The sequence below is a fragment of the Triticum aestivum genome, chromosome 5B (genome assembly GCF_018294505.1).
Source record: "Triticum aestivum cultivar Chinese Spring chromosome 5B, IWGSC CS RefSeq v2.1, whole genome shotgun sequence".
Taxonomy (NCBI): domain Eukaryota; kingdom Viridiplantae; phylum Streptophyta; class Magnoliopsida; order Poales; family Poaceae; genus Triticum; species Triticum aestivum.
The window spans coordinates 580,467,968-580,483,737 of NC_057807.1; the positions used below are offsets into that span (position 1 = coordinate 580,467,968).

Consider the following 15,770-nt stretch of genomic DNA (forward strand, 5'->3'; position numbering starts at 1 on the left):
TGTTGTGCTGCGTTAATCTGCACAGTAGAATGTGAGTTATGTTTGATCTTTGAGACCTTGATGTTTCTAATGTGAAAGCATATCTGGATCCATACAACTCTAGATGACTAATTGCAGGTTGGTTGTGATATCTTTTTGCGGCCTGACTAGTCGTATTGACTGCTTTCTGTACTTCTCTTATGTGCAAGTTTATGTGGATCCATTGGACCTTGTAAGTTTGGACTTAATTTTTATTGTCACAACTTTCCTTGAAGTCTATTCTAAGCGAACCTGCATTCGTACGCGTGGCCAGTTTCTGACGTGCAAGTTTATTTGGATCCATTGCACCTTTGCATGACTAGTTGTTAAGCTGCTATAATTTTTTTGGTAGATGCATTGAAATAAGAATTAACTTCCCTGAAAGTTGAGCTTGTTTTGACTATTGAAGGTTTCAATTATGAACTTGACGCTGTATAAGAGTAGATGGTGATGCTAGCAGCCTCGTTGACAAGATGTGTTGATGTTTACTGTAACATTAATTGGATCATGCTTCTTTAGTTTTCATTGTCAGCCTGTCAATTTGCTTGCGGGTTGTGGTTGTTGATTGTACTTGTTGTCAATAATTTGCTGACAAGTGAATTAATGTTACATTTCAGTATCAATCAACATTGTTTTGTCTTGGAGCTCAACCCTGTGTTTTCAGGGCGCACCTTTTCTGTCACAGATGGTGCAGGCTGGGCATCAGTTTCTCTCATGTAGGTAAGTACTGCAGGGCCTTTGCTACATTTCCATCACTTGATGTTCTCTCGCATCATCCTTTTTTGTATGCTACACAAAATTGGATACCATTGCTTATGCAACAACCCAGTTAGTGAATGTGCAGGTGCGGTCAACTAAACCTAGCCATTTGGATTGACAAGAGCTCAGTTCAGGTGATGTATAGAAGTAAGTCATATTTCTATCATATTTTGTTTTTAATAATGACTTGGTGATGTAGGCCTTGATTCTGTCTGTTTGCTTATTATTTGCTTTGCTTGTTATCATTTTTTATCTAGGAACTATTACAATAAGAGGACAAAGCAATCAAGTTGGGAGAAACCTGCTTTTTGTGTTGATGACACCTTTCGAGGTTAGTAAGCAACCTTCTCTATGCTCTGTTTTATTTTCTCTAGGTACCTTATTTCGTACCATCGACATTTCTGAATTCTCTCCTCTGCTATGCAGGTAGATGTGCGTGAGGGAACGTCCATTGGTCTGTACGAGAAGAGTGGGATGTCAGCCGTTGTGCTGAGGAGGGAGTGGTCGACCTGTTCGTGCTGGCACCAGAGACTTAGCCATCCTGCATCACGCTCGACCATGTTGTCCTGGTCGTGTCTGTCGTCCTCTTCCGCCCCCTGGTAAGCTCGTTGCTCTCCCTCCTTGTTGCAGCAAGAGGAGCGGAGTTGTATCATCTCAATTACAAAATTTGCAACTGGGAACGGTTTCTGGTTTGCCTTAGTTACTTACAGTTTTGCAATCTAGTCACATGGATGGCACAATATACTGAGTCTCTGTAACCTGGAAAAAAATAGATAACATATTTCAGTCTTTTATGCCTGACTTGATGGGACAAAGAGACTGCAAGTGATCATGTCAAGCTGGTTACTGTTTATCATTGTTATACAAGCTAAACAAACAAAAATCCACACAACTTAGTTTTAAGTTGATTTATATCTAAGGGAGACTTGTTTCTCATTTCATCAAACTGAAAAGAAGAGAATTGTTTCTCATTTTGAAAACGAGTCAGATTGCACAAGTACCTATTTAAAGTTTGTGTGGATGGAATTTACAGACGTTATTCTGCTTGAAAATTTGTATTCTTGGGTCATCTATGCATTCATGCGATGCAAGCGAATCAGGTGCCATGACAAACTTGTTTTTTTGACCGTGGCAAATTGGCAAGGAATTTTAGATGCATACACTGCATAATATTACGCTGTAGAACTGTTGGAGAGTGAGTATTGGTATTTTTGGATTGTTTGATTCCCTTGTGTGAGTTAGCTTTTAGATGGCCACAATATTAAGCATGTAGAACCTTGCATTCAAAGATTCTGATGTCCCCAATCTCCTCAACAGTTGCAGTAACCTTTAGGTCCTCTTGAGTTCATGTAAATTGACTCCAGACGATTGAACTTGTCCACTCTCGGTGCTTACAAGTGGAGCTAGCCTGTGACCTGAAGCTCATACTTGGTACTGTCAAAGGGCCCACAATGTATTTTGGCTGTTTCCATTGAGCAAGTGTGTTACATAGTGCTAGAAATCCGTCAATTATGTATCTTAACTTTCATACTCAAATGGTAAATCTGCACTACAGTTCCCTGTACGTCTACACCATATTTATTCATTTCAATGCATACTTGTATCGCCATGTTTTACTTCTTTCGTACTTTACTCATTCTTCCTTTTGCTGCAGATTTGGATTGAACCTAAAGGTCCTCAACATCTCACTCTTTTTTAGGAAACTGAGAGATGTGCATGTGCACAATATATTTGCTCAGCTCAGCGTGGTCTCAAGTAACGTCGTGTGGCATGCTTATGGCTTCTTGACTTCTTCTTCCGCTCTGACGCCTCCTTCCCCGCCCCTCTGGTGGCCTCGATTCTTCTTCCAATCCAGAATAGTTTGTGGTAAGCCATCGCTTCCCTCCTCTTCTCTCTCTCTCTCATGACTTGTGTGTGCACGACCATTGAGCCGTGGTAATTTTGTGCTGTCCGTCGTGCCATTTTCTTGGTTTCATCATACCTTGGTGATCATATTCTGTTATGATGCTTGTTTCAGGATTATTGGAATGTACTTCTGTATCAATTTAGCCATCATGGAGCTTACCACACTATCACCGTTTGTGTTTTTGGCTTTAGTGACTGTCGGTGTCAAAACCGGCGGATCTTCGGTAGGGGGTCCCAAGCTGTGCGTCTTAGGATCAATGGTAACATGAACACGGGATTTTACCCAGCTTCGGGCTCTCTTGATGAGATAATACCCTACATGCTGCTTGATTGACTATAATGAGTATAGGGGTTACAAGAGTTGATCTACCTCGAGATCATATGTTGTGGTCTAAACCCTAGAGGTATGATGAGTAATGTCATAGTCATCTATCGACTAGCCTAGCCTCGGTTTATATAATGTACCAGAGGCCTAGGATAACAAGAGTCCTAGCCGAATACACCGATGGGGAGGACTACTTGTCTTGATCACCAAGTCTTGTGGAATCTTCCTTGTATATACGCGGCAGCTGTCCGAACTTGCCCATGAGTATACGGCCATGGGGGTCCTCGGCCCAATCTAACTGATCGGGAGACGACGTGGTGAGTACCCCCTTGTCCAGGACACCGTCAGTAGCCTCCTGAACAGGTCTTCAAGTTGGGGACGCTCCTCGATTCTTCCGAACTGTTCTTCATCTTCGGCCGTCAGTCTTGAAAACTGGTTCAACAAATCTTCTCATCTTCGATCTTGAGGATCGTGAAGTAAATCCAAAGAGTTTACATGTCGGGTATCTGAGGAGCCCCTTTAAGTTTCCGGCCTTTATCAATTCCTTGTTATTATTATGCCACACCTCAGGTTTGAAGTTATTCCCGGGCGACAGTGTCCTCTTGCGTCCGAGCTCCAACGCCGGATTACATTCGAGGTATCTCTTGCAGCCAAGCACCAACGCAGGACTGCTTCCGAGCTCCAATGCCGGAATGTATCCAAGCTCTAATGCCGAACTGTGTCCAAGCTCTAATGCCGGACTGTATCCGAGCTCCAACGCCGGACTATATCCGAGATGTCATAGATCATCTGGGTTCAAAAAGTTGAAGGAGTTTAGCCGAGCTTAATGCCGGAAATGCCCTCTATGGAGCCAGCCACTAGTGCTCGAGCTTAATGCCGGACTGCTTCTGTGGTGGTGCACCACTCCTGACTGCGGGCTGATTTTTTGATTGGTGTAGTTTATTCTCTGCCGAGATATATAGCCAGTAGCCCTCAAGGTGTGTGCGTTGGTCTAAAACCCGAGATGCACCTGAAGGAAAACATGAAACCGCTGATCCTAGTTGCCCCTGAGACTTAGGTCGATGTGCGAAATCAGCCTGAGGATCAACTCCTAGCTCGGCAGCATACATAGGAATAGAAATGCGGTGCGCAAAGTCCTCAAGACTCAGGTTGGGTGCAGCCGACCAACCTGAGGATAATAATCTCCTCAAAAACTATATTGCACTTTAAATTTCCTGCATTGGACAGGCAATGCAGTAGCCCCCGAGACACTGGTCGGGTGGCGACACCAGATCAGTGGATCGATGTACCCCTTTAATATTTGTAAATAATAAACACGAAGCCCAGTAGCCCCCGAGCCTTAATGTGGGCATGGGTGGCCGAATTAAGGATCGATATCCAAAGTAAAATCACAAATTATGTGTAATGATTCTATGTATCCAAGTACTTTACATCATCAATGCTCGGATCCGCATTGTACAAAATTTTGTCGACCGGCCATCGGCTTCAACCTTCTCGGCCAGTAGCCGGGGAGTGTTTGTCCCACTTTATAAATCCTTTATGAGGGCAAAGATTTACGGCAAACAAGGCAATCCGGCCATACGGTTTTATAAACAAAGGTACACAGAGAGACATGTTATATTATTGTTTAACATAAGAAACAGCGTCCAAAGAAAATAGTCCCGCTATCGGTTCCTTTCTTTGGGTTGTCATGCTAAGCATGATCATGAAACCTCAGCTCCGATCAATGTGGGAGGAAAATACTGAGGATTTAGTTCGGGGAAAGCTTCCAAACTCTATGGTCAAGATGAACCCAAATTTTCACTTCCGTTGCGACCGTTTATAATCTGAAAGTGGCCCATCGTCAGCTTCTACCCCCTTGTAGATGCTACGCAGGGTGTTTCCGAAATAACAAAACAACCCTTAGCCGACGACTCAGTGCCCGAAGGCGATTGTGTTGGCGGAAACGAGGCAATCAGATATGCGGGCTTTATAACTTTCACATAGTCATAGGAGCTTAAAGTTGGGAGGCCAGCAAGTAGCCCCCCGCTTAGTGTTCGGCGACAGCCGAGGTCAAGCCGTAAACACTTCAGCCAATGTTATGAACGGCCCGTCATTTAACATAGTCATGGGACTGCTGACCAGTTTACGCTTATTGTGGCAGTTAGTTTTCGGCTTTCTCTACTGCCGTGCTTAACCATGCGAGCTGGAAGCACAATCACAGTGGTTCTCCCTTTGTGCACCTAGCCGAACAAAGCGGAAAATAGGAGGCAAGCACAGGAGCCGGGCAACCCAACTATTGACTGAAGACACAATTTGAAACTGATGCATATATAGCAATATCCGAGAATTTTTGCCGAATCTCTAAAGGTGTCCGGCATTGCACTGCGAGACTTATGCGGAAAACACACAAATAGTTTAAAAGTGCCACAAACTTGGAAAACCAAAAAAGGTCAGGAAAAACTCGACGTCCGAACTAGATCTGTTGTTCGATGCCAATCAGAAATTTGTCTTAGAAAAAAGAATTGTGCTTCTGCCGTGCTTTAACATGACACATCCTATCTCAAGACTTCAAGCGGGTCAGCCTACGGCTTCAACCTCCTATCCCGAAGGAGGAGTACTTCTCATTAGGCCAGTTTAGCAAACTTTAACGGCTTTGAGAGAGAAATCAGGCTCCTCGTCTATTGACCGCACACTCGCGTTGAAAAAAGGAGTGATAGAAAAAAAGACTTTGCAACGACTAAGAAGAAGAACACTTATTATAAAACAGCTCACATAAATTTAAGATCCCCCATGTGACTTGGGTAAAAATAATTTTATGTATAATGATTGTATGTACCGAAGTACTTATATCATATATGTGTTCACCCGAACTTTGAACGCGTCTTAATCGACCGTCGGCTTCTCCCTCTTCGACCAAGGGTCGAAAAGTGTTATGTACTCCATCTGTCGAGAATATCGACGGTGTTTCCGATAACCAGGCAATCAGGCCATAAGGCTCTAACAGACAAAGCACGCTCAGGGAACTTATGCTATATTATTAACGAAGTGTAAGAAGCATCTTCGAAGAAAATAGTACCCCCACCGATACCTTTCTTCGGTTGCTCATTGTTCTTATGAGACTTGTGCAATAAATTTTTTGTACTCATGAGTTCCGTTGTGTGCCGACCATGATTGAAAACAATAAGAGCGCTAGCTTTCGGCTTCACCCAGTCTGAGGTCAGAGCTCGGAAGAACCGGGTCGTGACAATCGCAGAGGTGCTCCCTTTACTCCCTAGCCGAACAATCGGGAACGTAGAGGTAAGCACAGGAGCCAGGCAACCCAGCTTGCAAATCACTTAGGTCAATATGGTGCATATTGTGGTGTAATACACGAACAAGGAGCGAAGCCGTACAAGTATAATCATATGCAAGAGGAAAAGCTCCAGCAAGGGAGCCCCCAAGTAAACGGGGTATTTGAATATGTGTGTCACAAACAAAGTTATGACAAGGAGTTTTTTCGCAAACAACTTTTTGCCAAAAAAGTTATAATGCTTGGTTGAGCCGAACAAAAATTTAAACTGAAAGCTTTTAAGCATAAGAGCGACTTAGCTGGTTAATGTGTTCGGCATTGATGACGCGGTCTGAGCTTGATGCGGGACAAGGTTCCAGCCTCTCAGGCTGGTTCCCAGGTGGCCGAGGCGAGAGTTCGGCACTCCGAGAAGATGAGGCCCTCAGTCCAGCCGCGGTAATGGAGCAGGTCGGCGCGCCAAGGCGACAACACACTTCGGTTGAAGGAGGCGACAACGCGACTCAGTCTAAGTCAATTGGCTGCACAGAAAAAATAGTGCAAACCAAAAAGTAATGACAAATAAAGATAATAATGTATATATATATATATAAAATTCTACTTGTTTAATACAAGTGAAGTAAATAATGAAAGAGATATGGCGTGAGCGTCGAGGTCAATGTCGATGCAGGGCGTGATGTGGTAAAGGTGTGGCAAAGCCCGAATTCACAGGTCGGTCCAAGTTCCAGATACGGCGTTCGCCAAACAATGTACAGAAACTGACCGAACCACCATGCGACCGTAGTTAATGCGACCACCATTTGATAGGCCTGTGTATAGATGATGGAACAAAGCAGAGTAATAATTCCTTGGAAAAAATAAACCCAAACAAGCAAAAATTGTTGGGATTAATAGCACTTGGTTTATTTGTTGTAGCGGTCCGAAGAAAGGTTACTCCCAAAATTGAAACTCGATCTGCACACCCATTGCCTGATGGGTGATGAAGCGATGGCATGGCGATCCTGACAAAGGTTGGCTCGCGACGGCGAAGCCCGTGGTCCAGCTAATGTGATGAAGCTGGCCGGCTGGTGACACCGAAGTCTCCGAAGTAAGTTGATGAAGAGATGGCGAAGTCCTCGGTCTAGCCTAGGTGGCAGCGCAGGTCGATAAGGAGACGTTGCAGCTGCCGTGTCAGCCGAGGTGTTGAAGTAGTTCGGCGTGATGGACATCGGCTTGAAGAAGCAACAGTGCGGCTATGCCGAGGTAGGTTGTAACTTGTGACGCGGTCAATGCTGGCTTGATGAAGTGACCGTGCGGCGATGCCGGTGTGCCCGCTTCATGTAATCCGTGGGGCGGTGAAGTTGGTGACGATTTATCCTTCGTGATGCCGAACCATTTTTCGGCTGGCCGAGATAATGATCCGAAGAAGTTGAGCTCGGCTCAACAAAGCGACAACATGTCTAACACAGGTCGGCCGCCGTGGAGTGATGTTGTCGAGCTGGTTTGACACCGGCGCGACGGTAAAGTTTGTATTGTAAGAATACTTTTGATACTAGTGGGATGTGTTTGAGAACAAAACACAATACCCCATACGAAAACGTCCTTCAAAAAGGATGTCCGAAATCCCGTTCGTAAAGAAGATGAACTTGGGTCGGATTCGTTCTCGAGCAGAAAACAGATCCGAAAAGTGATGCACTAATCGGAAGGTTGCCGGAGTTTGGACGGTCGGATCGAGCTGAATTTTTGGCAGGTGGTAGATATGGGAATTCCGCAGCCGATCAACGGTTGGATCTTCCAAAGGACGTCTGAGCTAGATGCTGTACACCCCGCTCCAAACTCGCCCGGATTCCCGTCCAGATTCAACAGGGCTCCGGTATATCAGAGATTGTCGGAGATTCCGCATAATTCCACCGAAGCAATCATTTATGCGACACTCGAGGAGGCGGTGACAGCGGATATGAGTTTGCTGTCCAGAAAAATAGCACGGTCGCCCGAGGGCAATGTTGATGTTGACCCCCCGAGCTCCATGGATGACTCCTACATGATCTTGATAGAGATCGGAGTTGATGTTGATGAAGGACCTCATCCGAACATGACGATCCGAGGTAAGGCGCAGTCCTTTGGTCAAGCCAAGGTGACCAGTCGGGCTGGTGACGAAGAAACCGACGTTGCAGTTGACCTACAGTCGAGCGATTGATCCTTTCGTCGATCACACATCGGAACTCTCAATGAAAGCACCAATGTCGGTGTCAAAACCGGCGGATCTCGGGTAGGGGGTCCCAAGTTGTGCGTCTTAGGATCAATGGTAACATGAACACGAGATTTTACCCAGCTTCGGGCTCTCTTGATGAGATAATACCCGACATGCTGCTTGATTGACTATAATGAGTATAGGGGTTACAAGAGTTGATCTACCTCGAGATCATATGTTGTGGTCTAAACCCTAGAGGTATGATGAGTAATGTCATAGTCATCTATCGACTAGCTTAGCCTCGGTTTATATAATGTACCAGAGGCCTAGGGTAACAAGAGTCCTAGCCGAATACGCCGGTGGAGAGGAGTCCTTGTCTTGATCACCAAGTCTTGTGGAATCTTCCTTGTATATATGGGCCAGCTATCCGAACTGGCCCATGAGTATACGGCCATGGGGGTCCTCGGCCCAATCTAACTAATCGGGAGACGATGTGGTGAGTACCCCCTAGTCCAGGACACCGTCAGTGACCATAAATATTGTGCTGCCCATGTTATTTAGATCTTGTCATTATAGCATCAAACACCTCTTGTAGATCTTTATCATTAACATAAACAATTTCATGATGCCTATTTCAGAGTTAATATGTCAAGTCTGCTCTCTAGTGTTTTGCATCAATCTAGACGCTAAGGAGCTTACTACTAAAGCTTTGTTTATGTTATGTCTCCTTCACTTATATTTGTGTTGTGTACTGCTCTCCATATTTTGCAACAGTGTAGAATCAATTGATACGCCGTTTGTACAGACTTCAGTCACTGGTCTATTCTAAGCAAACCTGCATGCGTATGTGTTGCCTGTTTCTGATGTGCAAGTTTATTTGGATCCAGTGCACCTTTGTATGACTAGTTGTTAAGCTAATATAATTTTTTGGTAGATTCATGGAGATAAGAATTAACTTTCCTGAAAGTTGAGTGTGTTTTGACCATTGACTAGGTTTCAACTAAGAACTTGATGCCATATATGAGTAGATGTAGATGTTAGTAGCCTTTGTACTTCCTGTTACTTGGATCATGATTCTTTAGTTTTCATTGGTCAGCCTGTCAATTTGCTTGTGGAATGTGGGTTTTCATGTCTACTTGCTGTCAATAATTTGCTGACAAGTGAATTAATGTTACATTTCAGTATCAACCAACATTGTTTCGTCTTGGAGCTCAATACTGGGTTTTCAGGGTGCACCTCTTGTGTCACCGATGGTGCAGGCTGGGCATCAGTCTCATGTAGGTAAGTACTGCAGGGCCTCTGCTACATTTACATCACTTGATGCTTGTCTACTATGTAAATCCTCCGTCTCGAATTAGTTGACTCAGATTTGTCTAGATACGGATGTATCTAGACACGTTTTAGCGTTACATCTATATCTAGACAAATCTAAGTCAACTAATTTAGGACGGTGGGAGTATAATTTAAGACAGCTCTCGCATCATTCGTTTTTGTATGCTACATAAACTTGGATATCCTTGCTTGTGTCAACTCAGTTAGCAAATGTGCAGGTGCACTCAACTGAACCTAGCTATTTGGAATGGCAAGAGCACAATTCAGGGGATGGAAAGAAGTAAGTCATATTTGTACCATTTCCTGTTTTAAATAGTGACTGTGATGTACGCCTTGATTCTGTCTGTTTGCTTATTTGCTTTGTTGCTATTGTTTTTTATCTGGGTATTATTACAATAAGAGGACAAAGCAATCAATTTGGGAGAAACCTGTCTGCCGCGTTGATGACACCTTTCGAGGTTACTAAGCACCCTTCTCTTTGCTTTGTTTTATTCTCTAGGTACCTTATTTTGGACCATCGACATTTCTGAATTCTCTCCTCAGCTGTGCAGGTAGATGTGTATGGAGGAACGCCCATTGGCCGGTACGAGAACAATGGAATGTTGGCTGTTGAGCCTGAGGAGGGAAGGGTCGACCTGTTCATACTAGCACCCGAGACCTAGCCTTCTTGCATCATGCTCGACCATGTCATCCTGCTTGCATCCGTTGTCCTCCTCCGTCCCCTCGTAAGCTAGTTGCTCTCCCTCCTCGTTAAAGCACGATGAGCAGATTTGTCTTGTCTCAGTTACAAAATTTGTAACTGGGAATGGTTTCTGGTTTGCTTTAGTTACTTACACTTCTGCAAACTAGTCACATGGATGGCGTAATAGACTGAATCTCTATAACCTGACGAAAATTGGACAACATATTTCATTCTTTTTATGCCTGACTAAAAGAGGCTACAAATGATCATGTCAAGCTGGTTTTCAATTATCATTACTGCACAAGCTACACCAACAAAAATCTATGCAACTTTATTTGTAAGTTGATTTATATCTAAGGGAGACTTGTTTCTCATTTCATCAAACGGAAAAAAGGGAGACTTGTTTCTCATTTTGAAACTGAGTCAGATTGCACTAGTACACTTCTAAAGTTTGTGTGGGTGGGATTTATGTCATTCTGCTTGAAAATTTGTAATCTTGGGCCATCTATGCATTCCTGCGATGCAAGCGAATCAGGTGCCATGACAGACTTGAATTTTCAAGCTTTGGTAATTTTTGTGCTGGCCGTCGGGCCATGTTCTTGCGTGTCGACGGCCATTGTGCCATGCTCTCTCTCTCCTTGTTAGTATATCTCTCTCTCCATGTTCTTGGTTTTGTCATACCTTGGTCATCATATAGCGTCAAACATATTCTGCCTTTTTGGCCATTATTGAGCTTACCACATTATCATCGTTTGTGTTCTTGGCTTTGGTGACCATAAATATTGTCCTGTCCATGTTATTTAGATCTAATCATTGTAACATCAAACGCCTCCAGCAGATCTTTATCATTAACATGCCAAGTCTTCTCACTAGTGTTTTGCACAATCTAGACGCTAAGGAGCTTACTACCAAAGCTTTTTTTATGTTATGTATCCTTAAATTATACTACCTTGAACTGCAAAAACGTCTTATATTTTGGTACGGAGGGAGTATTTGTGTTGTGTCCTGTTCTTCATAGTCTACAACAGTGTAGAATCAATTGATACCCCGTTTGTACAGACTTCATTCACTTGTAGATGTTAACTACTCCCTCCGTCCCATAATGTAAGACGTTTTTTTTGACACTAGTGTAGTGTCAAAAAACATCTTACATTACGGGATGAAGGGAGTAGTTGATATCACTTGTTTAGTTGACTCGATGGATACTGCCCATGCATGTTTTTGGTTTTGTCATACCTCAGTCATCATATAGTATCGAACATCCTCTCTTTCTCGTCATCAATATTTGTTTATGATGCTTGTTCCAGAGTTACTGTAAGGCAGTATTGTATCAATTAGACTTTTAGAGACACAATGGAGCTTACTACTACAGTTCAGTATCAATTTAGACATAATGACACCACCATTGATTATCTGTTAATGTCTCTTGGCCTTGGTCACCATAATACTATCATGTTCTTTGGATTCAGTCATTGTAGCATCAAACACCTTCTCTTAAGTCTTTATCGTTAACATTAACAATTTCATGATTTTTGTTTCAAAGTTAATGTGCCAAGTCAGCTCACCAGTGTTTTGCATCAATTTGGCGCTGACAGCTTACTACTACTACAACTTTTTTATGTGTCTCCTTATGTTAGATTGTGTATTGCTCTCCAGCTCTTCTGAATCGTGACCTCCCGATTCTGCAAGAGTGTGTGCAATCTATTGATATCCCACTCGTATAGATTTCAATCTCTCATAGCTGCTACTTTTAGTTTTGCATTAACACTTGATTTTTAGATGAGGACGGAGATGAAACTATGGATTCATGTTGCATAGTATGGGTTATGACACCCCTAAATACTCTTGATGGTGATGTATTGTCATCCGTGCTTAAGGGATGCTAGTGAAAAGATCCTGCTGCTGCTAAACCAACCACCACCATTAATTGCTTCAGTTTTATTAAACCATTGATTTGTGTGCCTCCATGTTAGATTTGTAAGAGTAGCATGCCTCTGCTTTGGTACTTGCTGCAGTCATTAGATCTGATCCAAGATTATGTAGTGTATAGCTCTTTGGAATTGATAAAATAACCCGTTAACTCTTTGGAAACAGAGGTGTGCTAAGATACTTAAAAGACTTATAATCTGGCTTGTTACTTATGGTTAAGACAAGGCGTTGTCACTGTTTACCTTCTAGATGCAGTATACTTACAGCTCAAATAGGTTTTCTAATTTCGCAAAAAAAAGAACTAGGTTGTGTAAATTACTCGTAAAGTAAACAATCGACAATGATGTCTCGTAAAGCTTCAGATTTCTCATATACGGCATTCATATGTAGCTCAATATGGTACAACATCATCACTGATGCAGAGGAGTTGTGGTTGATCGTGCCAAGCAAGGTGTGTAGTGGTAGGCTCGGTCTCCGGCCTTGGAGTCTTCTGTTGGCCCCATTGTCATGCGGCGGAGGCGGTGATGTTTGGCATCAGCTACAAAACAGCCATGGTGAGATCCTCTTGCAAATTAGCCATGGTGAACTTTTATTTTGTTTCAGAACATAAAGGGCAGCCCCAGTGCATGTAGCTCCCGCTTGCGCAGGGTCTGGGGAAGGGTCCGACCACTTTGGGTCTATTGTACGCAGCCTTTCCCTACTTGAACCCGTGACCTCATGGTCACAAGGCAGCAGCTTTACCACTGTGCCAAGGCTCCCCTTCTATTTTGTTTCAGAACATCACGGGAAAAATTTCTTGTTACTGTTTGATTACAGAAAGTGATGCACTTGGGGAGACATCTTCTCCTAGAAAGAGTGGAAGTATCTTTTTCTTAGTGCAAGATGAACTGTTTATGATCAAGACTCTTTGGGTATCAGAAGTGTAGGTTTTTGTTGTTCTACTCAATGATTGTATGATAATAAACAAACCATGCATGCTAGTTGACGGTATATGTTGGTAACTTGATATGGTCTGGTATGGTCCTGGTCTATTCATTTTTCTCTAAGAAACTGAGATGTATACCTTCAATGATCCAGAGCTTTTAGCTTATCTGACTTTTATGATGTTCTATTAGATAGTAGATTATGTAATTTCCATTTCTGGAAGTGATGCACTTAGGGAGCCATGTTTCTATGTAATGATTTTTATGATTAAGCTATGAACAATTCATGTTAGTTGACCGTATAAGTTTGTAGCTTGGTATAATGTCTGGTAAAATGGCATTGACCAGGCAATGGGGTTTTTGGTCTCTTTTATTTTACTCTGAGAAACTGAGATGGATACCTTCAATGGTACAGAGCTTTTAGCTTATCTGACTTTTTATAATGTTCTATTAGAGTGGATAATCAATATCCTACGATTGGTAGTTGGGTCCCAGTGCTATGCCCTCTTGCCTGAGCTTTTTTCCCCTTGCATTCAACGGTACATGCTCCGTTATTAACTAATCCAAGTCATTCATAGGGATTGAAATGCTATCTTACTTTATGTTGTTCAGTTGGAAACTTAGAATCTGTTTATATGATGTGTTTTCTGTGTACATCTCAAGTTTCTCTTACCATGGATGTAATAATAGGTGTTGAGCATGAATTTCTCACAGGTTTTATAATTCTAAGTATTGTATAGTCGTACTACTTGCTTAGTTTTACATTAGCATGTTAAGGATCCCTTTTCTGATCATGGGCACGATCTGTGCTTTGTTCATGTATTGGGCAGACATGCGGTCAGGTACAGCCAAGCATACTCTCTGTGGAGGTGCCGGCAAGCTTCTGAATGCTGCCGCTATAGACTACAAATGCAAGATGTAACATCTCAAATTTTCAATTTAAAATGTTATACATTAGATCATCATTGCATATCATATTTTATTGTATTTTGGCTTGATCCTAGAAATTCTAAGCAACCTAAGGACCCACTCAGAGATTTGGGGATTACGTTATTTTCATATTTGAGTTTTCTCAAATTCTGAGAAGAGGATCAATTTGGTTTTAATTATATTTCTTTCCTAATATTTACGAAAAAATAAAATATATGAGAGGAGATAAAATGACTTCTCCAAAATAAAGGAAATATTGGAGGAAAATATTAAAAATCAAATAAATATTTTATTTGGATTTTTATTTGAATTAGAAAAATTTCACGTTTTCAAAATTGCATTTTTAGGCCAAGAAAATGTTCAACTTGTTCTAAATATTTTATTTAGACGATGAAAATTTGTTTTGGCTTTTTTTGATTTTTATTTATTTATTAGGATTTATTTAAGTTTTAGTGGAATTAATTTTTTTTTTCAAAAAAACTTCCACGCGGACCGAACTGGGCCGAAGGCCCAGCCGGCCCACAGCGCGCTGTCGTCTCCCGCACCGGCTCGGGACCGAAGTCCCGAGTGAAGCCGTCGCTGCCGCCCGAGTCCGAGAGGAGCACGCCTCCCGAGACGGCCCCTCCCCCAAGCTAGCCGCACCCCCCTCTTTAAATAGACGGCTGGGGACCCCTGGAGCCCCAAAGCTGGAGCCGCCCATGCCTCCCGAAGCCGCCCCGCCTCTCGAAGTTGTCGTCGCCGCTGCCGCACTTCCCCGCTGCCGCCGCCCACCGCTGAAGCCGTCGCCCCGCTGGAGCCCCGCCTCACCTTGCCGGACCCGCCGGAGGTAGCCGCCGCTGCCGTGGTTTTCTTAATGAAAATCGTCAGTTTTTTTAGAAACCATGGTTTATTTTTTTAATAGATTGTTTTTTTGGTTTAGTTATTTAGCGAACGTTCGTTCGTTCATTTGTTTTAACGAACGATTTTCACCATTTAGCCACAGACAACGAACGTTCGTTTGTTAGCCTGTTCGTTAGTTTTCTTTTTCCAGTGTTTCTCCACGATTATTTTCGATCACGATTTCTGCCCTGATTTTCGTCTTAGTTTATCTTTTTGCTCGTTTATCGTAATCAGGCGATTTAAGCGCCTAGAGTTTCGTCTCGAAACCCTCTTTCTGTTTAATCAACTTAAACAAGTTTTTGCCACTATAAAATTTGACTTGAGTCCAGATTAGTAAATGAAGCTTGTTTCTTCCGAAGTTTGAGTTTCGTTGTTTTGTTTGTTTTGATTCTTTTTCCAAACTGGAGTTCTTAAGTTGAACTTTCTGGTTAGTTCTCTTATTTGAGTTTTATCCGTGCTTCTAGTTGAGTGCTTATTGTATGCTTGTTTGTTTGCGATAGAGTACCCGGAGTGCGAAGCGTGCTACTATGAGTCTCTAGGTTTCACGGATCATCAACAAGGCAAGTAACACTTTGATCATACCCCTTTGCTACCCAGTTTTATTGCATTAGATCAACCATCAAAAAATTGCATGATTAGGATCTGATTAT

The 15,770-nt window shown here is 42.7% G+C and overlaps 1 long non-coding RNA gene across 1 annotated transcript; it reads left to right on the top strand.

Annotated features, from left to right (window-relative positions):
* Positions 1-584: 584 nt before the first annotated feature.
* LOC123117002 (uncharacterized) lies at positions 585-10,057 on the top strand. Its single transcript, XR_006457254.1, has 6 exons — positions 585-924; positions 1,035-1,108; positions 1,204-1,376; positions 2,432-2,643; positions 9,628-9,726; positions 9,996-10,057. It is a non-coding gene; the product is annotated as an uncharacterized lncRNA (long non-coding RNA).
* Positions 10,058-15,770: the final 5,713 nt, after the last annotated feature.